The following is a 25,890-nucleotide window of genomic DNA, read 5'->3' on the forward strand; positions in this document are numbered from 1 at the left end:
CATTGTCATGCATAAAACTTTCATGATAATGCCTTATGTTTATGGTTTGTCTTCTCTCCAAAAAACCTTGTGACTTTTCAGAATTATAGCATGGAGCCCATTATAATCAACCCGGTTAATGTAAATGAAGCAATGGCACGCACAATTCAAAACCACAGATAATTTTAAGAGGCATCTATGCTTAATTCTGGAATGCACATGGTATTTTCCCTTCCCAATTGTGTTTATTAGACTGGTGTTCAGTTTGAACTCCTTTTCCATAGCACACAGCAACCAACTATAAAGGAGTTGCCAAGATGTCTCCTAGGGCCAGGAGAAGGCCAAACCAAGAGGAAGAACTTGTTGTAAATAAGCTGCAAAGTGGGTAATTAGGAGAAGACAGCATTATCTCATTTATTCTCACACTGTCCCTTGAAACTAATATAAGTGAGGATTTTGAATCATGAGGATCAAGGAAAGTACGGAAACAGACCTGAATTAGAAAGGACGAGGGGTGGGTTGGAATGTAAATACCACACACGAGGCTATGCCCCTCCCAAGCCATGTATGTTACCTGATTTTAATTCTCACAGCAGCATGTAGTTGTTAACCCCTTTCTTACAGGAGATTCCAAGAATCAGAGAAGTTCATTAACAGGCCAAGGACACATACCTAGGAAGTACAGACCTGGGAATTACACCCAATTTCTTACTTGACCCAAAACCTTTCCTCTTTTTATAAGAACTAGGAAGCTTGCCAGACATCTTAACTATCACACTCCAGACAGAAATTTGGTTTTCTGTGATGTAGAGTAAAATGATAGGATTCGTTAGCAGCCCCAAAAGAAACTTGCTATGTTTGCGATATATTCCTAATCACTCCTATCAGATTCCTAAGAAGCACGCAGTTCAGAGCTCTCTCATCCTGCTTCCTCTCCGGAAGCCTTCAGCAATCAGTGAGTACGTCTGCCCAGCGGCTCCCCACCTTGGAATCATCTTTGTTCCTTTCCTTCTCTTTTCTCCAACCTTATCAAATTAGTAAGAAAATACTGTCTGTTTTACCTTTTTAACGTCCTTCACGTTTGTGCCCCTAAGCCCCGCACTTCTTCCCTTATGTAGGAGGCCAGAATGTAAGTCAGAGATACGGTGCCTGAAATATTGCAGTAGCCTCCTAACTGCTTTGCATCTTGCAACTCCCTGTGCTTTCTGGCCAGATTAATTTTTAAGTGAGTCCTTCCCATGCAGCAACCCCTAAACTCGTATGCCGTGGCAGGCAAACCCATGTAGTCCTATCAGTTTGCAGCTTGTGATCTAGTCAGGGAGAGACAGACACATGTCAGCAGATTCCTAATCATGAGACCACAGGGCTCTAAAGGACAGCAATAGGGTATTGGGATGAAGATCAGTGAGGAACTTACTTAACTAGGCGGTCAGGGAAGGACCCTCTGAAGAGGTGACTTAAGCAGAGATGGAGCTGATCTCAGGAAAAGTCAAGGGGCAGCCTGCCAGGTAAAGCCAACAATGTGTGAAAAGCCCCAGGACAGACATTAGCTGGTCTGGCTGCATAATGATGACCAAGGGGCACTGTATCATGACATGAGACAGAATGCGAACATGGATCCGGTCACACAGGCCCTTGTAGTTTATGTCAGAGTTTTGTGTTTTGTTCCATGTGAGATGGAAGCCATCGACAGAGGGAGTTTCTGTATGTTGAGACTTATATTTTAGGTTCTCACAGAAAGCTGGTGTGGTTGAAGTGTAAAGAGTAAGGGGGAAATGTGAAGCAAGGTGAGGCCAGAGGAGGTGATGGGGCAAGCTACGTGGGGTGCGTGAAATATTTTGACTTTCATCCTTGGTGCCACAGGAAGCCACAGAAGTATTTTAAATAGGGGATGACTTAGCCAGCTTTGTTATGGCAGAGAAAAAGGACGGAGGTACACAAGAGAGGAAGTAGACCAGTTGGGAGGCTGTTTCAGGGGTTCATGCAAGAGATAACAATGGCTTGGACTCGGGTAGTGGAAAAGAGAGGACCAATTTAAAGTCATTTTATTTACTTATTCTTAATATTTTTTTCTTTTGTAGTGAGCACTTAAGATAATGTCTACTCTCTTAGCAACTTTTAAAGTATGCAGTAAAATGTCGTTAACTATATATCCTGTGTAGTTATATATCCTGTCTAGAGACAGGATATGTCTAAATATGTCTCTAGAACTTGTTCATCCTGTGTAACTGAAACTCTGTACCTGCTGACAAACACCTCCCCAATCCTCCCACCCTCGGCCCCTGGTAACTACCATTCTGCTCTCTGGTCCTATGACTGATTATTTCAGATTCCTCATGTAAGTGGGATCAAACATTGTTTGTCGTTCTGTGTCTGGCTGATTTCACTTGGCGTAATGTCCTCCAGGTCCATCTGTGTTGTTGTAAATGGCGGGATTTCCTTCTTTTTTAAGGCTGAATATTTTTCCATTGTATGTCCTCAGTTTCTTTAAGGTAACTTTGAAAAGTAAAACTGACGGGACTGGCTAATGGATCAGATGGGTGGGAGTGGAGAGGCACAGGGCAGAATCCAGAATGACCCCCAGGTTTCTGTGTGGAACTAGAAGGAGGGTAGTGCCATATATGAAAATGGGGGAAGATTGGAGGACAATTTGAGGAGGAGGAAGGGAGATAAAGAGTACAATTTTGGACATGTTAAATTTGAGATGGCTCTTACACAATTCTTAGGCAGCCACACAAAAGTGTCACATAGGCACGTGTATCTGCAAGAAAGGAACTCAGAGAAGAATTCTGGGCTAGAGATATAAATGGTGGAATAAATATCAAACAGATGAACATGAACCACGTCATGGGAATGAATGAGGTCAACTAGGGAGAGAGTACAGAGAGAAGAATAGTGAAAGTGGGGACCAGAAGAGCCCCCTCACTTAGAGGTTGGATGTAGAAAGAATATCCAGCAAAAAAGAGTAGCTGGAGAGATGAAGAGAACAGTCAGGAAAGGGTGGTGTTACAGAACCTAGTAGAAAACATTATTTCAAGGGGGAGTGATCAGTAGCGGAGTTAAACGCTGCTGGGAAACTGGAACTAAAACGAGCCCACACTCAAGAAGTCATGTGTTATGTTCCACCTACTGGAGGGCAGCGTATCTACAGAGATTATTCGGAATGCTTCTGTATGAGGGATTTGTCTCTTGTTCTCCATTTATTTATATCAGGATGGTTTCAAGGGTAATTATACTTTGGATGGTAATCCACTGCTACTTTATTGTGTCCTTTTGATATACCCCCTTCCTTGTGGGTTTGTTTTGTTTTATTTTGTTTTGTTTTGGTACATTTCGAGTATTTCTTTACCCAAAAACAAGATCTTCCATGTGCATCGTGTATATGTCCTGCCCCAGTCTTAGAATCAGCCATTTCTCTATGGAGCCCTGGTTCCTTTTATAGGAGAATGGAAACCAAGTTCAGAGCAGTAGGTACGCGCACTGCTACCGGGTTGTCATTGTGTCTAGGCCCTCTCAGCTGACAACAAGGAAATACGTATGTGTGTATTAACCTATGCATATACGCATATCTCTAAATATTTCTATATGTAAGTATTCATATCAATACTAACCTAAATGTAAGTTCATACTGATGTCCCCAGCTCTTATCCATTACCTTCTCCCCTGATTTATCTACAGACTCCCAGTCTAGCAGTGAGACACCTGGCTCTCACCTTCTGTCTTCCATTTACTTAACTGTTCAGTTGCACATATTTAGTGCTTTCAGAATGTTAGCCCATACTTGTACTCCATTGAGAAACAACTGTATCAACTAGAGTACAGTGTTTATGCATATATCCTTTTGCCTTCAGCCTTATGGAATACACCTATTTCCAGAGTTACTTACATCAGAATCTTTCCCCCCAACCCTTTTGGTAAGAATATATATATCTATATCTATATATCTGTATCTATCTATCTATCTATCTATCTATCTATCTATCTATCTATCTATCTATGAATACAGTTAGATTCTTTTTCTGAATTCCATCCTGGGATCCCCTGAACTCCTAAATGATTTTTTTTGAAATTTGCATAAATTAAGGTTCACTCTTTATGCCGTAAAGTTCTAAAGGTTTTGACCAATGTGGCTGCATGTATCCACCATTACAGTATCATACAGAATAGTTTCACTACCCTAAAACTTTCCCTGCGCTTCACTTAGTCAACCTTCCCATCCCAACCCCTGGGCAGCTACCTACCTATATGTTTCCTATCTCTGTAATTTTGGCTTTTCCAGAACATCGCATACAGAGAACCATACAGTATGTAGCCTCTTCAGACTAGATTCTTTCAATTCACAACATGCATTTAAGATTCATTCATGTGTGCGCATGGCAACTTGATAGATCATTCCTTTGTATTACTGTGTAGTATTCAAGGATATAGATGTACCACAGTTTGTTTATCAAATCACCTGTTGAAGGACAACTTGTCCCATCCAGTTTGAGTCAATTATGAATACTGCTGCTGTAAACATTCAGGTGCACATTTTTATGGATGCTTTTGGATCAGTTGTATAAATACTTAGGAGCATGACTGGTGGATCATAAGCTAAGACTCTGTTAAGTTTTGTACGATACTATCCGACTGTCTTCCAAAATGACTGTACCATTTTGCATTACCAACAGGAATGAATGAGAGTTTCTGTTGCTTCACATCCTCACCAGCAATGGGAAATGTCAGTTCTTTGGATTTTAGTCATTCTAAACACGTGCAGTGGTATCCATGTTGCTTTAATTGGCATTTCCCAAATGACAAATGATATTGGGTATGTTTTCATATATTATACTTATTTGTCATGTGTATATATTCTTTGATGAGGTGTCTGTTTGTATCTTTTGCCTGTTTTTAAATTAGGTTGCTCATTTTATTTTTGAATTCTAAGAGTTCTTGGGTATTTTGTATACAAGTCCTTTATACAATATGTTTTTCAAATATTTTTCCCCAATTCATAACTTGTCTTTTCATTCTCTTAACAGTATCTTTTTCAAACTAGAAGTTTTTAACTCTAATAAAGTCTGAATTGTCAATTTTTTTCTTTCGCATATTGTGATTTTCGTGTTGTATCAAAATAAAACTTCTCATTCCAAACACAGTCATATAGATTTCTGTCCACTGTTTTCTTCTAGGAGTTTCATAGTTTTGTATTTGAGTTAATTTTTATGGAAGGTATAGGCCTATGTCTAGTACCTTCATGTTTGTGTATATGGATATCCAATTGTTTCAGCACTATTTGTTGAAAATACTATTCCTTCTGCACTGAATTGCCTTTGCACATTAAAAAATTTTTGGTTAACTATATTTCTGTCTATGTCCAGGCTTTCTGTTCAGTTCATTGATCCAAATACCCTTTCACCAATACCATGCTATCTTGATTATTGTAGCTTAATTATGAGTCTTGAAATTGGGTAGTATGAATCCTCCAACTTCGTTTTTTCTTCTTCAGTATTGTTTTGGCTATTCTAGGTCTTTTGCCTTTATATAAATTTTAGAATCAGTTTGTTGCTATCCACAAAATAGCTTGCTGGAATTCTGACTGAGATTGTATTAAATCTATATCTCAAGTTGGGAAAATGTGACATCTTAACATTACTGAAATTTTCAAACCATGAACACAGGCTGTCTCTTCATTTATTTAAACTGATTTCTTTCATCAGTGTTTTGTAATTTTCTGTATACAGGTCCTATATATGATTTGTTAGATTTATACTAAGGTATTTCATCTAGTTGGCGCTATTATATTTTTTTTTTTTGAAATTTTAATTGTTTATTGCTGGTATATAGGAAAAAATTGACTTTTGTATATTGACCTTGTATCTTGCAATCCTGCTCTACGTGCTCATTAGCTCTAGGAGATATTTGCAGATTCTTTGTGATTTTCTACATAGACAATCATGACATCTGTGAATAAAGACAGTTTTATTTCTTCCCTTCTGATCTGTATAACTTTTATTTCTTTTTATTGTCTTTTTTCATTAGCTAGTACTTCCAGTAAGATGTTGAATTGGAATGGTGAGAGAGGTTATCCTTGCCTTATTCCTGATCTTAGAGGAAAGGTGTGCACTATTTTACTATTAAAGATGTTGTGAACTGTAGGGTTTTTTGTAGATGTTCTTTATCAAGTTGGGAAGGGAAAGTTTCCCAGTATTCCTTTTTTTTTTTTTAAACATGAATGGGTGTTAGAATTTTGAAATGCTTTTTCTGCATCAATTGATATGATCTTTCTGCTTTAGCCTGTTAATATAGTAGGCTACCTTGGTTGATTTTTTTTAATGTTGAACCAGACTTGCATAACTGGAATAAATCTACTTGGTCATGGTATATATCATTTTTTAACTACATCATTGAATTTGATTTGCTAATATTTTGTAGAGAATTTGGCATTTATACTCATGAGAGATATTGATCTGCAGTCTTCCTTTCTTATAATGTGTTTATCTGACTTCGATATTAGACTAATTATGTCCTTCTAGAATGACATAAGAAGTGTTCCCACTGTTTCTATTTTTTTGAAGATAATGTAGAGAATTGGTATTATTTCTTTCATAAATCCTTCATAAAATTCACCTATGGTGCCACCTGGACCTGATTTATTTGAAGATTATTAATTATTGATTAAATTTTAATAGATATAGGGCTATTTAGATTGTCTGTTTCTCATGTGAGTTATAGTAGTTTATATCTTGCAAGGAATTGGTCCATTTCATCTAAGTAATCTGATTTGTAGCCATAGAATTTTTTCATTTTTTTAACTTTCTTTTTTTTTTAATTTAATTTAAGTTTATTGGGGTGACAAGTGTTAGCAAAGTTTCTGGTGCACAACTCTACAGTACATCATCTATACATCACATTGTGTGTTCACCACCCGGAGTCAAATATATGGTGATGGAGGGAAAACTGACTCTGGATAGAATTGTTTTTAATAGTCCTTTATTATCCTATGGGAATATTAAATACTGCCCATGGGATCAGTAATGATGACCCATTTTCATTTCTGATACTGGCAACTTGTGTCCTCTCTCTTTATTCTTACCTGGATAGAGGTTTATCAATTTTATTGATCTTTCCAGAAAAACCAGCTTTTGATTTCATTGATTTTCTTTATTGTTTTCTTATTTTCAGTCATTGACTTCTGGCTTATTATTATTATTATTATTATTATTACTATTATTTCCTTTCTTCTCCTTGCTTTCAGCTTAAATTGCTTTTTCTTCACTTTAGTTCATAAGATGGAAACTAGTTATTGATTTCAGATCTTTCTTCTTTTCTAATATATGCACTTAGTGCTATAAATCTCTAAGCACTGGTTTCGCTGCATACGACAAATTTTCTTAAGTTGTATTTTTATTTTTCTTTAGGTCAAATTATTTTAAAGTACTCTTGAACTTCTTATTCAACCCTTGTTTTATTTAGAAGTTTGTTATTTAATTTCCAAATATTTGGGGATTTTATGGCTATCTTTTTCTTGTTGATTTAGTTTAATTGCATTGTTGTCTTAGAACATGCTCTGTATAACTTCTATTCATCTAAATGTGTTAAGGTGTGTTTTATGGCTCAGAATGTGGTGTGTCTTGGTAAATGTTCCCTGCAATCCTGGGAAGAAAGTGTATTCTGCTGTTGCTGGATGAAGTATTCTGTAAATGTCAATTAGATCAAGCTGATTGATAGTGCTGTTCCAATCATTTATATCCCTTCTGATTTTCTGATGCTTCATCTATCAATTACTGACAGAGGGATTTGGAGTAGTGACTATGTTTTGAACTTTGTAACAAAGTCACCATCCAGCACTGTAGATACAGCTTCTCTTTGGATCCACTCCGGTGTCTTTCCATGAGCTATGAAAATGAGTATCCTTGAAAAGTGATGATAGTAATTCCTTGGCATTAGATGAATGAAAAAAATAGTCTGAGTAACCACTTGTGGAGGATATTGTGGAAGGGAACCATGAATCAGGACAAAATTGAATTAGATGATTTCTAAGATACCTCCAACTCTAGGATTCTGGATTCTCTTAGTGATATTTTTCATTTGACATTTCTACTTCTTTCCTCTTATTGTTGTTCCTGCCTCACCATCCTGCTATTGTCCTCAGTAATAGAAGTTATGTGTTAAATACAACCTAATCTGTGACCTCTGAGCAATATACAAGAGTTTATTTTTTAGGAGACCTAGTGGGTCAAATATCTTTCTAGTTTTCCCTTAGATCATCCTTTAATATGAAGTGTCTGAAAACATTCAAACCAAAGGGAAAGCAATTTATACACCCCCCACCCTGTGAGCCATACTAAGTGGTGAGTATGTAAAAGTTAGAGAAAAATAAGGAATATTTATTAATACTCTGGCCAAAACTGCTACCTTCTCCTGAAATAAAATTCTTGTTAAAGAAAAAGAAAAAGAAGAAGAAAAAGAAAAAAGACAGGGAGGGAAGAAGGAAAGAAGGGAGGAAGGGAGGGAGGGAGGAAGGGGCGAAGGAGAAAAAGAAACTAGAAACCTGAACTTTTTCTGTGGAAGATTCTGCTAAGTGGGGAGAAATAGTCCAGGAAAGACTGCTGTTTGCACTTTTATCCCCAGAAATATGAAGAAACTGGGGAAATGTTGACAGATGACTCTTTTAGAATGTCTGTAAATCAGTCATGCCAATTAGCATATGTCTTATGCCTAAGAGTAAAGAAATTTCCTAATTTTCTCTGTAGGTACAGTGCCTCTGTAGGTATTCTTCAATGAGTTTTCTTGAGATTCTGTGACTTTAGGAAAATTGAAGTATGTTTTAAGTCCATGAGGAAGGGGAGTTTGATTAGGGTTAACAGAAAAATCTGGCACTAAGTCTGACATATGACCTCACAAAGGGACAGAAAATTTGCAATCATTATTGTCTTAGAAACTCAGGAAAGTACAGGTGCTATTTATTGCTAGCTCTGTCTGCTCCCAAGGACTTCCTTTTGAGAAAGAGCCTTGCAGCTATTCATTAGTTTTCAGAGCTGCATGCTAGATGGATGAATGACCAGAATTTTCCTTCCATTTTTGTAGACAAGAATGAGAAACAGTTAAGTTTTTAATTATTGGCTCAAGGATAGGACTGGTCTTCTAATTCCAGTTCCTGTTCACTGCCTAAGCAATCTCATAGCCTGTAATATTTAAATTACTGCTTAAGTGTTTTATTTAATGATGAGTGGCTTTTGCCATCATAGATGGGAAATAACTGTGTCCATTTTCTAGCTTGAATAACCGGAGTCTCTGAGAAGATAGGCTTATTCTTCCAGGGCCTCAAATGAGAATTGTGTTTTAAGCATGTGCCTAAGTGCAGATTAGCTTTCTTAAAGGGAGAAAGAAGGAAAACACAGGCCTAGTTTTCTGTCCATTAGCCTTCAGCACATTGCTCCAAAGAAAATGGGAGTTGTTTTTGCAAATAACACTATGTTATTGTGATGATATCTGTGGAAACTCCCTAAAACTTTGAAACAAAATAAAATAATAACACACACAGAGACAGACAGAGAGAGAGAGAGAGAGAGAGAGAGCGAGAGCGAGAGAGAGCGAGAGAGAGAGAGAGAGTACATTGTGGCCAAAAGCCTACCACACATTTCTGAGCTATTTCTTCCAAGAGAAAAACTGCCTTGGAAGAGGTGTCAAAGGTAGATTCTTAAATCAAAAGATAAAATTGGATATTATTTAACCATTTGGTTCAGTGATAAGCAAATTATTATTAATAATTCAATAGAGTAAGTCAAGATGGAAGTGCATCTATGGGCCTCAGTTTCCACATGGGTAAAATTGTTCACTATGATTGGAACAGATCCTTCCACGCTCCCCAAGCTCAAATAGGAGCAGACATTTACTTTGACACTTTGGGACTACGTATCACAGTGAGAAAGCTGCTCTTGCTTCCCTTTCTGCTAAGACCAGGCATTTTCATGATTAATTCTGTATAGTATGGCCTTCTCGTATGCTGCACTTTCAGTATTGTCCCCCGGTTTCTTCATGCTTTCCGGGACCTGGCTGTTCCTAGAGCATTTTTTGCTGACAAGGGAATCTTTCCACTCGCTCTCCAGAATCTCTCACAGATGTTCCCTGTATCAACAGAGCAGCAGCTGGTGCCTGGTCAGTGAGAGTCTAAAGACTCTGCTGGTGTCCTTTCATCTTGGCGAATATCATTCAGATAAGCAAATAACTTTCCAAAACTCCCAGAAGACTCTGTTTGTGATAGCTTCCCTGTCACTTCCTGTTCAGGAACTTGTCTTCATTTTGATGTTTTCATCACCTGGGATGAATATTTACAAGGGAACCATACACTGCAAGAGAAAACAGTAATTGCCTTTGGAGTTGAGTATAACATGCAAAGCCAGTGTGAAACCCTGAATGGTCCAGATCTGTAATGGATGCTTTATACCTTGAGTTTATGTTTCATACAAAGCAGAAAGACACCTTCATAGGTATGCCTGCAAGCAGAATGCAATATATAGGAAGCTTAAGATCGAGCTCTATTTTGCTGAAATGAGGTTAGGAAACAGTCTAAAGAAAAGTTATGTTTTCCTAAAATAAAAATTGAGTTTGGGCACCAAACTATGGTACATGCTGTTTAAATAAGATTTGAGCACTTTCAAGTGATTGCAAGTTTTGGCTTTCTGTTTGTAATTCTCTCTTGCAATTTCCCCATACGTTCTCGCCTAAGGTTAAGAAAGATACAACTGATGTGATTTCTTTTATTGCCCATATATTTGATGTACAATTTTGGTAGGTAAGACCATTATTAACATTAAAGATGGTGATCTAAAAAAACTAAGCAGAACCTTAATAGAGAAAAATGAAAAAATGAAATAGAGAAAAATGAAAAAAATATATACACATTTTAAGAAAGGAGAAAACTGTGTTAAAATTGTAATACTCAATATATACCAACAACGAAAGATGAACACAAGTCATGTGTATACATTTTTTTGGCACCCCCGGTTTTCTCTCTCTCTCTCTCCATATATATATATGGAAAAGCACTGCATTAGGTGCAAAGGAAACTATGCTACTCCTGTCACAAAGATATTTCTAAAATGTCATGTCAATTCTCCGTGATTCCTCATCAGTCTGTGAAAAAATGATACCATCTGACCTACTTATTTCATAGGCTCAAATGAGAAGATGTTCCAGGGAAAACTATACATGTGAAGTTTAGGTGGTTCTCCTATGATGCACACGTGTGAAGAAATGCTTGTTCATTCTACTACAGGCACCTCTCTTTGTAAACATCCACATGATTTAAAGCAAATAGAATGTAAAAAAAAGAATTTAGATTCACATTTCTAAACAGGATCTGTATAGAATGACTTTCAGTGTCAACTTCTAGTCTAAGGGTCTCCATTTCCAGGAGCACGTCTGTGGTAGGAAGTGGGGTGTGTCTTTTAAAGCAATGGGACTTGTCCTTTGTTGTTCAACACACTCACCTGGGCCCCACCCCAGAGACTCTCATCCAGTGGGTCTCAGCTGAGACTCCTGTGTGGTGCGGTTTTAAGCTTCTTGGGGATTCTAATGGGCAGCCAGATTTTATAGCGTTATTTCTGAATGTGGAGCATACAGTATTTAGCACCCATCCAGGAAAGTGACTACATTAAAATGACTACATTCAAGACAATATCGTAAGCAGTGAATTTTAACCAGTAGGAGACTATCACAGCACATATATGGGATGATGTCTCTCTTTCTCTCCCTCTCTCTCTCTCTCTCCCTCCCTCCCTCCCTGCGTCCCTCCCTCTCCCTCCTTTTTCTTACCCTCCAGTTATGTAATTCCATCAGGTAACTGGAGATTACAATTTCCTGCTATGTTGTGCGTATCAGCTCAAACTAAAATGTCCTTTAGAGGAAATTTTATTTCCTGTGCCTATGTGAAGTTGCCCTTTTAAAACAAGTGCATTTTAGGTAAAAGCTTTTTTTCATCTGTTCAGTCTGTCTTTATTGCAATAAAAAGTGTGTGGTCCTGACTAAGTCGGAGTGTTCCTGAGTGAGGGAGTGAAACAATTTTGTCTATCTAGTGTGCGTGCTGGCACCTTTTCCCCTTTGTGAATCGCAAGCTTCACAATTAGCAACAGCGCCTCGAATGTTGCGGTGGAATTATTCTTTTATGTATCACACTTTTTAAAAGGATGACATGTGAAACTTAAAAACTGCTAAGATTAGGAATGTTGCTTTTCACAGAAGACGCTTCATGTGAAATTAAAGTTTGGCTTAAGTTTATGAATGGGATTAAGACAGAAGTCTTTAATTAAAGCATTTCAGAGACACTCATAACAGAAGGCTAGCCTTGGCAAGAGTTCTGTTTTCTCTTGCTTTCTGGAAGGCGCCCAAGGTGGTGTGGGATTTTGCTGGTTTCTCTCCTTCAGAGTAGGAGGAGAGGTGTATGTTTTGGCCTTCCTGTAGCTTGGGTCATCCTCTCTGGTCAGTGGTGGAGACGGAAAAGAGACATCAAAAGATCAGGTTCCGGGGTGGCCAGTTGGCTCCGGTGGTTAGAGCGCAGTGCTCATAACACCAACGTCACCAGTTCGATTCCCACATGGGCCAGTGAGCTGCGCCCTCCACAACTAGATTGAAAACAATGACTTGAGTTGGAGCTGATGGGTCCTGGAAAAACACACTGTTCCCCAACTGTTCCCCAATATTCCCCAATAAAAAATTTTTTTAAAAAAGGATCAGGTTCCTATTCCTGCCTCTGAATTTACCAATCAAGTAAATTGAAAAAGTCTTTTCACTTGCTTCTATCAAGTTTCTTCAATCATCTAGAAAATGGTCATTATAGCACAAAGGACTGTTGATCACCCTTGTGTGATCTTTGGAGAGATTGTCCAGGTATGAGAGTGAAGGGGGGGGAAATGATCACAGCAACCTCCTTCTCTGCTATACACTGTTTGTGTCCCTCCTGCCCCAGTTCATATGTTGAAACCTAATCTCTGATGTGCTGATGTTTGAGGTGGGGCCTTCGGAGGTGATTAGGGTTAAAGGAGCTCATGAGGGTAGAGCTTCCATGATGGGATTAGTACCTTTTAAGAAGAGAAAGCGGCCAGAGCTCATTCTCTCTCTCCACTTTGGGAGGACACAGCAGGAAGGGAGCCTTGAAAGGAAGAGGGCCCTCACCAAATACCGAATCTGCCAACACTTTGATCTTGGACTTGCAACCCCCAGAACTAAATTTACTAGAAGTAAATTTCTGTTGTTTATAAGCCACCCCATCTGTTTCCAGCAGCCCGAGCTGATTTAGTCTATTTTTGACTCCTCGTTATTCTTCTACATTAGTAAAGTTCTTAATTTCAAAAAACAAAATCCACTTTGTCTAATTATTTTTACCACTTATTTTTTATTTTTATAATAACTTCAAACTTGCAGGAAAATTGCAGAATAGTACAATGAATACCATATACCAGTCTCCCAGATTTCCTGTTTCTTAACATTTGCTTTACTATTCTTTCCATACATACGTTTTTCTAAATCATTTGAGAATTAGTTACAGACCAGATGACCTTTATTCCTTAGTTGTTCAGTGTTTATTTTCTAAAAATAAGAATATTCTGTTCTGTAACCATAATACAATTATCAAAATGAGGAAATGAATATGAAACAGTACTATGATAAAAATTCACCTCCTTCAGAATTTTCCAGTTGTCCCAATAGTATCCTTTATATGTAAAAATATTTTATTGACATATGGCTAAAATATTTTCTGTATGTGTGTATATATGTACATGTCCAAAATAATTTATCAATTTAAGCCATATATACATGTACCTCCCCCAACCCCACCCCCCCACACACACACAGCTTTTTTCAAATTGGCTAATTTAATTGGTAAGGGAAATTATTAAATAATAGTAGGTAATGTGATAATCTCCAAAAAGGCCAGATAATCTCCAAAAAGGCTGTATTCTGAAGCTATACAACTAGAAAAAGAAGCCAAAACAAAAGACAGGGCTCTCTCCAGGAAAAACAAAACCAGTGCTTCAGTGCTCAGAATCTAGGTCCTTGGAACTGAGTTCTAGAACACGGCAAAGGCTGCCCCTAGCAGTTCTTCAGAAGACTGGATTGCTGCTCTCTGATCATTTGCTTTAGCTGCTCCCTTCTGAAACCCAAGGCCTTCATAGTTATGCCTGATTGGTAGAATCTAAGGATACAGGTCATTATCCCAGCTTAAGGAGAGATAGGAATGCAAGTTTTCTAGCTTCTTCCTGAGAGCTCCTAAAATAGGACATTATCAGAATGTAGGAAGAGTGTGCAAAGATTTGGACGGCGACAAAAGATAATAGTAGCATCACCAATTGCAAACAGTAAGTGCTAACCATGCTGATCATGCCTTACATGCTAGGCCTTCTTTTAAATATTTTGCGTTTTATTGCATTGAATCTTCACAGCAACCCAGTGAGGTGGGCAATATTATTGTCCCTACTTTATCAATGAGAAAACTGAGGCACAGCGATAGTTAGTAAGTTAAGACTACAACAAAGAAGAAGCAGAAGCCAGATTCATGCAATTCTTAACCCTTAGGTATTCCTTTTTCAAACACATACCGGAAAATAGCTTGGCACTTTTTAATAAAATTCAGCAATTGCATTCTTGGGCATCTATCCCAGAGAAATGAAATTTAAGTTCACACAACAAACGTTTATTGCAGATTTTTGGTACCAGACGTGCTCTCCCACCATAAACAACAAATAATGATGGAACAATTAGACAGCCATATTAAAAAAAAAAAAAATGAACTTTGAACCTCATGCCAAATTTAAAAAACAACTCAAAATGATCACAGACCTAAATATAGAACTCAAAACTATCAAACTTCTAGAGCAGGCATCAGAGAAAATCTTCATGGCTTTGGGTAGGCAAAGATTTCTTAGATATGACTTTAAAACCATGATCCAAAAGTTGATAAATTGGACTTCATTAAAACAAAACATAACACAAAAAAAAGTCTTATCTTTGAAAGTTATCATTAAGGGAAGAAGAAGAGAAACCACAGAATGGGAGGAAATATTTACAAATCATATCTTTGATAAATGAATTATGTCCAGAATGTATTAAAAGCTCTCAAAACTCAGCAATAAGAAAACAACCCAATTTTTAAAAACAGGCAAAAGATTTGAATAGGCACATACCTAAGGCCGATATGTGGGTTACCAATAAGCACAGACAAGATTTCCAACATCATTAGTCATTAGAGAATGCAAATTAAAACTAGACTGAACTTCCCCTGCACGCCTATTACCCTGTTTCCCCGAAAATAAGACCTAGCCAGACCATCAGCTCTAATGTGTCTTTTGGAGTAAAAATTAATATAAGACCCCATATTATAGTATAGTATAGTATAGTATATAAGACCAGGTCTTATATTATTTTTGCTCCAAAAGACCCATTAGAGCTGACGGTCCAGCTAGGTCTTATTTTCGGGAAAACACGGTAGAATGGTTACAGTTGAACAACAGACTATATCAAGTGTTGCTGAGGATGTGAAGGAACTGGAATGCTCATGCCCCACTGGTGGAAAAGCAAAACCAGTGCTTCACTGCAAAATGATGGGAACGCAAAATGATGCAGTCAATTTAGAAAACAGTCTTGTAGTTTCTTAAGTTAAATATACAGCTACCATCTCATGCAACCATTCTACTCCTAGGTGTTCACTCAAGAGAAAGCAATTCATGTTTTCATACAAAAATGTGTACATGAATGCTTATGGCCACGTTATCTGTAAAAGCCCAAACTGGAACCAACCTAGGTGTCCTTCAGCAGGTCAGTGTTTGCACCAGCTATTGTATTGCACCCATACCATGGAAGGCTGCTCAGCAACAACAAGGACAACAAATGAATCGTTAATTTGCACAACAACTTGGATGGATCGCAAGGGAATTAGGTTGAGTGAACAAAGACAAAGCTAAAGGTTACGTGCTACATGATTCTATTAATTCTTGAGATGATAAAATTATAGAAGTGGGGAACAGATTAGTGGTTGCCAGTTAGGGATGAGAAGGGGTCACAAGAGAGATGTGTGATTACAAAATGACAACATGATAAGTCCTCGTGGTGACGGAACTGTTCTGTATCTTGACTGTGGGATTGTGGCTACACAACCCTACATATGTGTTAAGATTTCATAAAACTAAGCATGCACACATAAATGAGTACATAAAAACTAGGGGAATCTGAAGAAGGCCCATGGATTATATGAATGTCAGTATCGTGGTTGTGATATCATACTCTGAGTTTTGCATGATGTTACCATCAGGGGGAAAATGGTTAAAGGGTAAAGAGTCTCTGTATTACTTTCTATAACTGGATATGGATCTGCAATTATTTCAAAATGAAAAGTTTAATTTAAAAAAATATATGCACATATATATCAAGACAACAGCTTAAGATAAAAGACCCTTATTCAGGTCTTCAGTTTTCAAAGACTGACATTGGAAACAGGACTGGAGACATCATAATTTATTTTTATGTATCCTTTTTTAGAACACAGGATTAACATTTCAATTTTACTTGAGCACAGGATGGTCCGTGCATAGATGATGCAAATATCAATCATTATTTTAATTTTGTCTTTTCCAACTTTATCAGTGTTGGATTCTTGGTTGCAGTCATAAGAACAGGTGTTAACTATCAGGCAGAAAAGGGTATTTAGTGACAGGATCTGGGGAGCTCAGAGAATCCGCTGGAAGGCTACAGAGTTTTGGAAATGAGCAGAAACAAAAGCAGCTCTGGAAGTCTAGGAAACAGAACTACATAAATAGAGTGGTCTCACAGTGGGAACAGGTGGCTGGGGAGGCGTGCTGGCTGATGAAAATGCACCTAAACATTTTTCAGTCCTAGTATCATGGGCCAAAGTCTGACAACAACAACAACAACAACAACAGAATGCCTCTCATTGCAAGATTTACATCATGTGCCTTCCTCCTGGCCATATAGAGACAATGAGACCGAGGAGCTGGCCATCTTGGTCTTCTCAGGGAGGGGCAGGCACCGGAATTTAACACTGCACGAAATTTCCCACGTTGTAGGAGGGGTGACTTCCCTAGAAACAAATCAGGAAGTGATTAGAAAGGAGAAATGGAATTTCTTAGAAAGGCTAACCAGATGAGGGTAAATGTCTGCCTCAACAACCATGTTAAAGGGTTGAACAAGACTTCCACATACATAAAAGTCAAGCAGTGTGGTTTTTAAGGAGTGCTGAGAAGGCAACTTTTCTGTCCCCCCCCCCCCCACAAATTCCTTCTTTGCGGAGTTTCTAAAATTCCATCCTTGGGGAATATTTTCCTGGTAAGCATTAACCCTCATTTGATAGTTCATTTAAAATATACATCCTCCTGGTAGAGGCCAAATGCCAAGCCACAAATACCTAAATATTAATATCAGATTTGTCTGGGGAACATTTAGGATTTGTCTGTGTCAGCATGGGATTTGTCTGTATCAACATGAGAACAGAACCTGGAACGTGGAAGTTAAAAAAGAGAGTGTGCCTACTCTGGTTTGTTCAAGAGCTGGCCCAGCCTAGGGACTGATTTAGGGGCACTGGACCTGTTTTAGGCTTTGTCAACACCAGGCTAGGAAAAGCTGCAGAACAAGACAGAATTAGGAGTCCCGTTGTATCTGTGCTCTGACTACTAACGAGATGTCACGGCAGACCAACAAAAAGCTCCTTCTGAATGGCCATTCACTCTAGAAATCAGTGTGCAGGTACCTGTCAGGAGCTAACAGGCCACAGGTAAGAAACTGATTCTATTCAAACATAACCCAAAGAAACACCAGGGTCCACGTGGCCTGATCTCGGCGCAATAACTCATTCAAAGGAACACAGTCCAGGAAACCAAAATCATTACTGGCAAAAAATGATTCCAGTTTTATTTACATTTCCCCCAAATAGATGAAAGGAAATGTGTTCAATTTATAACCGACATTTCCCCAAACCCCTTTTTTGCATTTCTCTCTACTTTTCCCCTACATAGCAAACCAGGGGACTCTCTTTCTCCAACTTTCAACTTTCAATCCAAAACTCATTTTCATCTCTCATCTTTCTGTCAACTGATTTCCCCCTTTCATATATAAATATGAAAACATCTAAATGCAAAGCAGGTATCACCGCTCCTCAGCTCACCCCGCCTGAGTCTCCTCGCTGATTGTCTTGATCTGCTAAGGGTGAAGGGCACTTAGGAAAAACAAAGCGCCTTTTTCATTCATAATAATGTTTGGCCCTGACACAGAAGGATGTAGTCACACGTGACTGGGCAGCAAGTGAATTCCAGGTGCGGAAAAGTAGGGACAGAGGCCCCCTGTCAAGCACGCATGTGTAAGTTCACCAACACAACACGGGCCTCATTGCTGAGGAGACGGCAGTCTGCTAGCCCACCTTTCCTGCTAGGACTTTATCTTTGGGTCATAACTGCCTCTCTCTGGTTCCTGGATTATTATCACTTTGTGCGACTGCAGGCCAGTCACAGCGAGAAGCTGTGCGTGATGCACAAGCTGCACATATTTCCGCAGCGCTCACATCAAGGGTCTTCAGGCCCCCTCTGCACACCAACATGTCCATTTGGCATCTATTCTCCCGGTCGCTTCCTCCAGCCCTGTAACTCAGAGGTCCTTTTGGCCTTCCCATCTGCAAGTGTGATCGGGTGTAAAAGAGGATGGGACACCAAAGTGACACTGCTGTCACCTAGGATGGACTTCCTGCAGCTGACACGTGGACACACAACAGCAACGCACAGCCTGCTCATCTAAATCCATTGGCCCTGGGGTGGTTGCTGAGGATAGGGACTCTGATAACAGGAAATATATTGCTATGTCACCAAAGACTAGCAGAGCATACAAAGATTTAATCCTTTCAATGTCCCTGGCACATAAATCCTACACAGATTGTGACTTTCAAAGGATTAGCAACCAGACTTGGATACGGCTTGTTTCTGACATGTACAGAGAAAGAGCTTCTCATTCACTGTGCTACAAGAGAAAGCCTCAACCGAGAGGAAAAGCATCAGGGTCGTTAACTTTAAACCAATTATTCTCCATGACAGCCATTCCCAAAATGTGTTCTATGAAATACGAGGAAGCTTGGAGGTATTAACAGGCATTCGTGTTCAGCATTGATTCCAACTTAATATTTACTGAGTTCCTACTGTGTGCTAGGCATGATTTTAGACTCAGGAGATCCATCAATGAACAAACGATTAAAAATTGGGAAAGGTGGTAAGGAGATCTCAACTGGGGGAAACTGAATCTAGTAATAATTCTAGTAAGGGTGCTTGGGTGAAAAAAAGAACTAAATTCATTAAAATTCTTTGGCGGATGATATCTAATATTGTCTTCCTAGTTAGTTAATCTTTCCTGAGAAATTAAAATTTCTAAATGCAAGACAGAACTGTATGAACTTGGACTTCCAGTACCTAGAGAACAGAAAAGAAGGAAGTTGGTCTTTTGGTAACAACTATGGTTGGCAAACTAATCATATTTTCTGTGATTTCTAACATTAACCCTATTATATGGGTATTAATCCCATTTTATATACAAAATTATGTTGTTTTCCTAACTGGAAAACAAGAGAATATTAATGTATTTTTAAAAGCAGCCAGTGAACCAACATCAAAACCCAGAATTCATCCACCAGTCATACACACATAGTATTTCTTAAAAATATTTTATTTGATCCCTCTGGATAAAGAGATCCTCAAAAGAAAGTTTCTGCATAATGCAACAGAGAAGGCTTGTAATTGGGGAAGAAAAATGACTCCATTTTGACCAAAGATAAAAAACAAATGCTTTATCATACTTGCTCTTCTGCTCACCCAAGTCATTTGATCAAATAATAAAATGGAAATAGTCTTTCCATTACATACTAATTTTTACTTTATTAGTCTGACTTTATTAACATCTTACTTTAATTCTGAGTAAATAGATAAAAATTCCCATTCTCTTTATGAAGCCCTACTTCTCCACTCATATACTCGTTTACAATCATTCTCACTTTCTCAAAGGATTTGCTTCTGAAATATCATTTCTCTCAAGCATCATCAGAATTTCTTTCTTAATTGGATTATTCTTATTGGCATATAGCATTGCTATAATATCTTCCATCTTCAAATAAATAAAGAAATAACAATCTTCTGTATTTTCACTTCCATACTTGATGTGGAAATTTGGTTTGGACTTGGTCTTCCACCAAAAGAACTAGAAAATAGGACAAAATATATAAGTCAAATTTGTTGGGATATTGGACAACAGGCAGAACAGAATTCTAATCCCTTAGAGAAGGCAAGCGAGTAAGGTAAGCCCCATGATCACCTCAGATTTTTGCCTGGGGGCACTTTGTGGACTGCAGTACAGGAAATGGGAACCCAAGCAGAGGACAGCAGCCTCAATGAATTGAGAAGACAAAGATTTGATTTTGGAGAGGCTTAGGTATGTGGAATTACCAGGGAAGAGAACCAGAAGAGAAGGAGCTTTACAGAGAAAGAGCTCCAGAAATTTATGAAATCACCTTGACTCTTTGGCTGAATTCTAAGCTTCTCATGCATTGACTGAATCTTCAGAAGACTGGGAATAGAACAAGCAGGGATCTATAAGCTAAAAAATTTACAGAGCTATAAGAAGGAGAGATATTTGAATTCCAACCAGATAGAGTGGAGAGACCTTTTTGAACACCCAAACAATTCAAAAGATACCCCCAAAGGGTTATTTCTCAATAGTGGAACTAAACTAGCTCTGGAGTAAAAGTTACTATAGACTCATTCTAATAAAGCTGAACAACAAATCTCAAAGGGTCAAGATGCCCCAGAAGTAACTGTCCACCAAAACACACTTTAAAGGAAGACAACAGTGTAACATTAAAAATGCCCAACATCCCATTAAAAATTATTAGATGTACCAACAGGCAGGAAAATGCAATCCAAAAGAAAAATAAGTCAATAGAAATAGACCTACAAATGACAATGATGATGAAATTAGCAGGAAAGGACTTTAAAACAGCTATTACAAATATGCTCAAAAATATGAAAACTTGAATGTAATGAGTAGAGAAATGGAATACATAAAACACAACCAAAGGGACTTTCTACATTTGAGAAATACGCTTTCTAATTTTTTTTTAATTTTTATTTATTTTCAGTGTGTTTTCTCAGGACCCATTAACTCCAAGTCAAGGAGTTGTCCCAATCTAGGTGTGGAGGGTGCAGCTCACACTGGTCCCTGTGGGGATCGAACTGGCAACCCTAGTGCTACAAGCATCACACTCCAACAAACTGAGTTAACTGGCCACCCCTAATTTTTTTTTTATTTTAATTACTTAATTTCTAACAGCAGGTTAGAAACTATAGAAGAAAATATCAATGAATTTAAAGAAAAGGAATAGAAATTATCCAAAGTCAGGTAGAAATTCAGAGAGAATAAATGCCGGGGGAAAAAATGAACAGAGCCCCACTGAACCCTGGACCAATTTTAAGTGGGCTTAAATGTAATTTGGAGTCCCAGAAGGAAGTGAGGGTAGAATAAATAATTGGTGAAATAATGACTGATATTTTTCAAAACGTGATGAAAACAAACCCACAGATCAAAGAATTTCACAAACACCAAGCAGAGATTGGAAGAATGCCTAAGGCCTCTCTCCACCCCAGTCTCTCATCATCCAATACACTAGCCCTGGCTTGCTTAAAGGGTAGAAAAAGTAACAAGAGAGGGGAAACCCCAATATGCAACTACTTTTCAGGACTCTGATTATGCCCCATTTTCCAATGTCCCATTGGCACAGCAAACCACATAACCTGAGCCATATTCAAAGGCTAGAGAAATATAGTCTATATTTTGATGAGGAAAACAGCAAAGTCACGTTTCAAAGAGACAGGCATAATGAGGTAGAAAGAATATGTGGCCATTTGTAATCTACCCAGTCACTCCATCAGAGAACCCTTCCTGACCAGGCTATCAGTGTTCCCTTCCACATCCCATCACACTCTATGTTCTTGTTTTATTTTTCTGTCTTGTATTTACAAGGAATCAAAATTATATTAAATATCAATTTAACTACTTAATTATAATATAAACTCCATGACATTCTATGTTTTCCAGTGCATTATTTTTAGTGCAGGCATATAGTACTTCATCAATAAATAGTTGCTGAATGAAAGAATGTGGGAATAAATGTATTTTTTTAAAGTACATAGGATGTATAGTTTCTGTGTTTCAGTAGGACATTTAAATAACATTATCCTTTTAATTCATTTAAAAGATTTAGAAAGCCAGAAGAGTTGAGAAACCCAAACTTAGGTTAGGACATTGTGGTCCCTTTGTCTTTTGTACAACTTTTGTGTGCCCACAAAGATGCTCAATAACTAACAGTTAATAACTAAATTTTTTTTTGAAGCACTGACTTTCAGAGAGCAAACTCAAAATCACGAGTAGGCAATATAACAACTGGACTTTTTAAAGGAATCTTGTGGCTAATATGTGGGTTTTTTTATTTGATTTGATTTATTTATTTATTTATTTTTTGCCACATTTATTCACTTGGTTTTGAATATAAATGTGATTTTAAAGACCTGAAAGCAAGTCATTAAACAATAAAAAACGAATTGTGTATTCTCTTAAAACTTGATCGTCAGAACAAGTCTTGATTGAAGGCTCAGGTTGGTCACGGTGGTTAATTTTTATTACCCTAGTTACAGACTAATTTCAGGATTTCTTAATCAAAAGTAATTCAATATTCTTATTTTATTGGTTAAGAGGCAGGGGGCTAAATGGAGTGAGTGTTAACAATCCTTTGTAACAAAAGGATCTGACCACTTTTCATATTACCTACTTTGCTAATCAAACACAGAAATAATGAATAGCCTCCATAGTATGACTCTCTTATTCTCATCTGAAAAGAGAAGTGGAGAGAAATTTAGAGAGAAGATAACCTAATTCTTCAGTTGATACTAGTTCATTCAGAACATTCTTTCTTGTTAATCTGCCATCTGATCGAATAATCTCACACACACACACACACACACACACACACACACACACACACAGATACACACCGCCTTTTTTACACTAGCTAGAATCCTTGATTCTAAGAGCTTCAAAGAACGGTGGCCTACCTCAGTTTATTAGTTAGGCCATATGTTACACAGTGATGTTTCTGAATTTTACTAGAATTTTTGAGATTTGCAGCATAACACAGATTTAGAAATTTAAGGTTTTGAGTTCCCTAGAAGTATAGATGTTACTAGTTATTGTCAGTGAAATAAAGTTTATTTCCTAAGATAAGTTCCTAACCTAGCAGTTCTCACACATTTTGATCAGTCCATTTTTGCATTTTAAAATCATTTTGATGGGGAGAGAGGGGTAATCACTGTGTGATGGATATAAATGATAAATGCCTAGCTATTACATTATTTTGTACGCCTGAAACTAATAAAATAAAATAAATAAATATAAAAATATTTTGAGGATCCCAAAGATTATTTGTTTTATATGTGCTTTGTCCATCAATGTTTACCTTAGAAATTAAAACTGAGAACAATTTTAAATATTTATTGAATATAATAATTCATTATGTGCTAATATTTTTAAGAAAATGTATTTCTTATTTCTTAATTGTATAAAATAATTATATTTTATGAAAAATTAGTGATAAAAGCAGCATTATTTTATATTTTTACACACTTTATTGATATTTTACATAATAATTCTGCATTCAATCTGTTGGATTATCACACACCATGCGGCCTCTAGAAAACACCACAGTGCACTCAGAGAATGAGGTGAGAAACAACGAAGGAAATCTTCACATTATTATGAAAATAGTTTGACTTCACAGCCATCCTGAAAGGATCTGTGGGACCCACAGTTGTCGTCAGGCCACACTTTCAGAAGGTCTGTCCAAAGCAGTTCGAAGACCTTCTCTCTAATGGTAGTCTCCTGATGGCAATTGTAGATTCATAAGAAAGCAATGAAAAGTTATGAAAGGTAAAAGAGAGAAAAGTAAATTTTATTCCTTTGTCTTCTATCACAAATGTTGATTTTAACTCAGTTGATAAATTTTATATGATGAGACTTGGTACATTTTTATAAAAGAAAGATATAATTGCATGGTCTTGTAAAAGTTAATGATCCTAGAATGTTTCTCAGCTTTGAAAGGTACTATAGGTAAGTCCATCCGAAGAGCTAGCCTCCAGCCACTGCAACCACCAATGAATGCCTCTGTGCTTTCCCAATCCCCCTCCTTACTGTAAATTCTTAATATCTTCAAGAATTGGAACTTCCTACTTTGGAAATTATAAAAAATGTTTTAAAATGAAAAGTGTTCAAAGTTTCTCTCTTAAAAGTTCCAATTCTCCTAGAAGACATGAGCAAGGCAGATAAAAATTATATCCTTGAGTTTGTGAAACTAAGATGGAAATTAATTAATGTGCTCAAAGGTAGACAAAGGCCTTTGACTCTCTACATTATGTAATTAGAAATAATCTTTAAAACACAATAGGTCTAATAAAAGGGATTGACAGAGTAAACCTATTTTCATTTTTATTCTCATTGTGTCCAGCTCTCCAAAATGCTTACAGTCAAGGTTCTTGGGGCATTTTAATGAAATAAAGCTAGCTCTTCATATTAATATATGACTTCTATCCATGAAAGGATACTTCTTTGGAAATTTGATATATTTAATATATTTCAAGGCTGTGATTTAAACCAGATGGCAGTGAATAGAGGACATTTAAGAATGTAGTGGCCTGTAATATCCATGTGTTCTGATTATTAGCTATGAACAAATTATCACCAAGCTGAGCAGCTTAAAACAATCATTTTGCTCACAGTTTTGTAGGTCAGGAATTCAAGAAAAACTTGACTGTACAGTTCTCGCTTATAGTCTCTCATGTTGGCTGGGCTGCAACATGATCTGAAGGTTCAACTGGGGTAAGATCCAATTTGGCTCTCTCCTCCGTTGATGCTGGTGAACTGGAACTCAACTAGCCTGTCAATCAGAATGCCTGTGTGTGCACTTGTTATTGTGCCGGTTTTGGAATTCTTATGTGGTACCTGGTTGTTTTACCCCAGAATAAGCATCTTAAGAGAAATAGGCAGACGCTTCTCAGCCTTTTTTTGACCCAACCTAAGAAGTCACTCAGCATCACTTCCATTATATTCTGTAGGTTACAAGAGAGTCATTAGGGTCACTCCAGGTTCAAGAGGAGGGTACACGGACCTTACCTTTTAATGAGAGCAATGTACAGTAGTTTGCAGGCATGCTTTAAAATCAACATGCCATGTAAGGTTGAAAGTGCCCACTTTAATATCCTCAAATGAAGAGAACTATTTCCCATGAAGACTATGTACTGTCAGTGAAATTCATTGCATCTTTATTGTAATTAAAACCATTCATGAAAACAATTTATATTCAAGCTTCTTATTTTAATTCTGTTAAAAATGTTGTGGTCTATGTAAGGGAAGCAACCTTTTTCAGAAAACATTCTAAAGAATTTTTTTACTGTAAAGTGAAGTTGTTAAAAGTCGCAGAGTGCTAAGCTGTTGACAATTAAACTATTATATTAAAAATTATTCAGATAAGCCCTGAGTCAGGAAGCTACTGAGAGAAGGATTATTTCACTCTTCTGGTTGGTGAAAACATGAACTCAAAGGGAAAATTTGTATATTCTCAACAAAGGGCTGACTAATATAGCCTCATTTTCTGTATGGAAGTAGAAAGCGACAGTGAAGAAAACGAAACAAAAGAAAATCTATGTGGAAATGTAAGCACTTCAGTAGTGGGGAATAAGTGAGGAAACTCTAAGCCTAATTCAAACTAGAAATGTCCATGTGGGGACAGAGCCAGGAGTACAGTTTCCAGGCTCTCGGCCTCACGTGGAAAGGTGCTGGCTCAGGTAG

General features: G+C 37.5%; 1 protein-coding gene across 1 annotated transcript in view; it reads left to right on the plus strand.

The window, feature by feature from the left end:
- CELF2 (CUGBP Elav-like family member 2) overlaps positions 1-25,890 on the plus strand; it is a 486,548-nt gene that overhangs the window by 29,048 nt on the left and 431,610 nt on the right. The gene's annotated exons all lie outside the window — the stretch shown is intronic.

The sequence above is a fragment of the Rhinolophus ferrumequinum genome (assembly GCF_004115265.2).
Source record: "Rhinolophus ferrumequinum isolate MPI-CBG mRhiFer1 chromosome 5 unlocalized genomic scaffold, mRhiFer1_v1.p scaffold_110_arrow_ctg1, whole genome shotgun sequence".
NCBI classification, from domain to species: Eukaryota; Metazoa; Chordata; class Mammalia; order Chiroptera; family Rhinolophidae; genus Rhinolophus; species Rhinolophus ferrumequinum.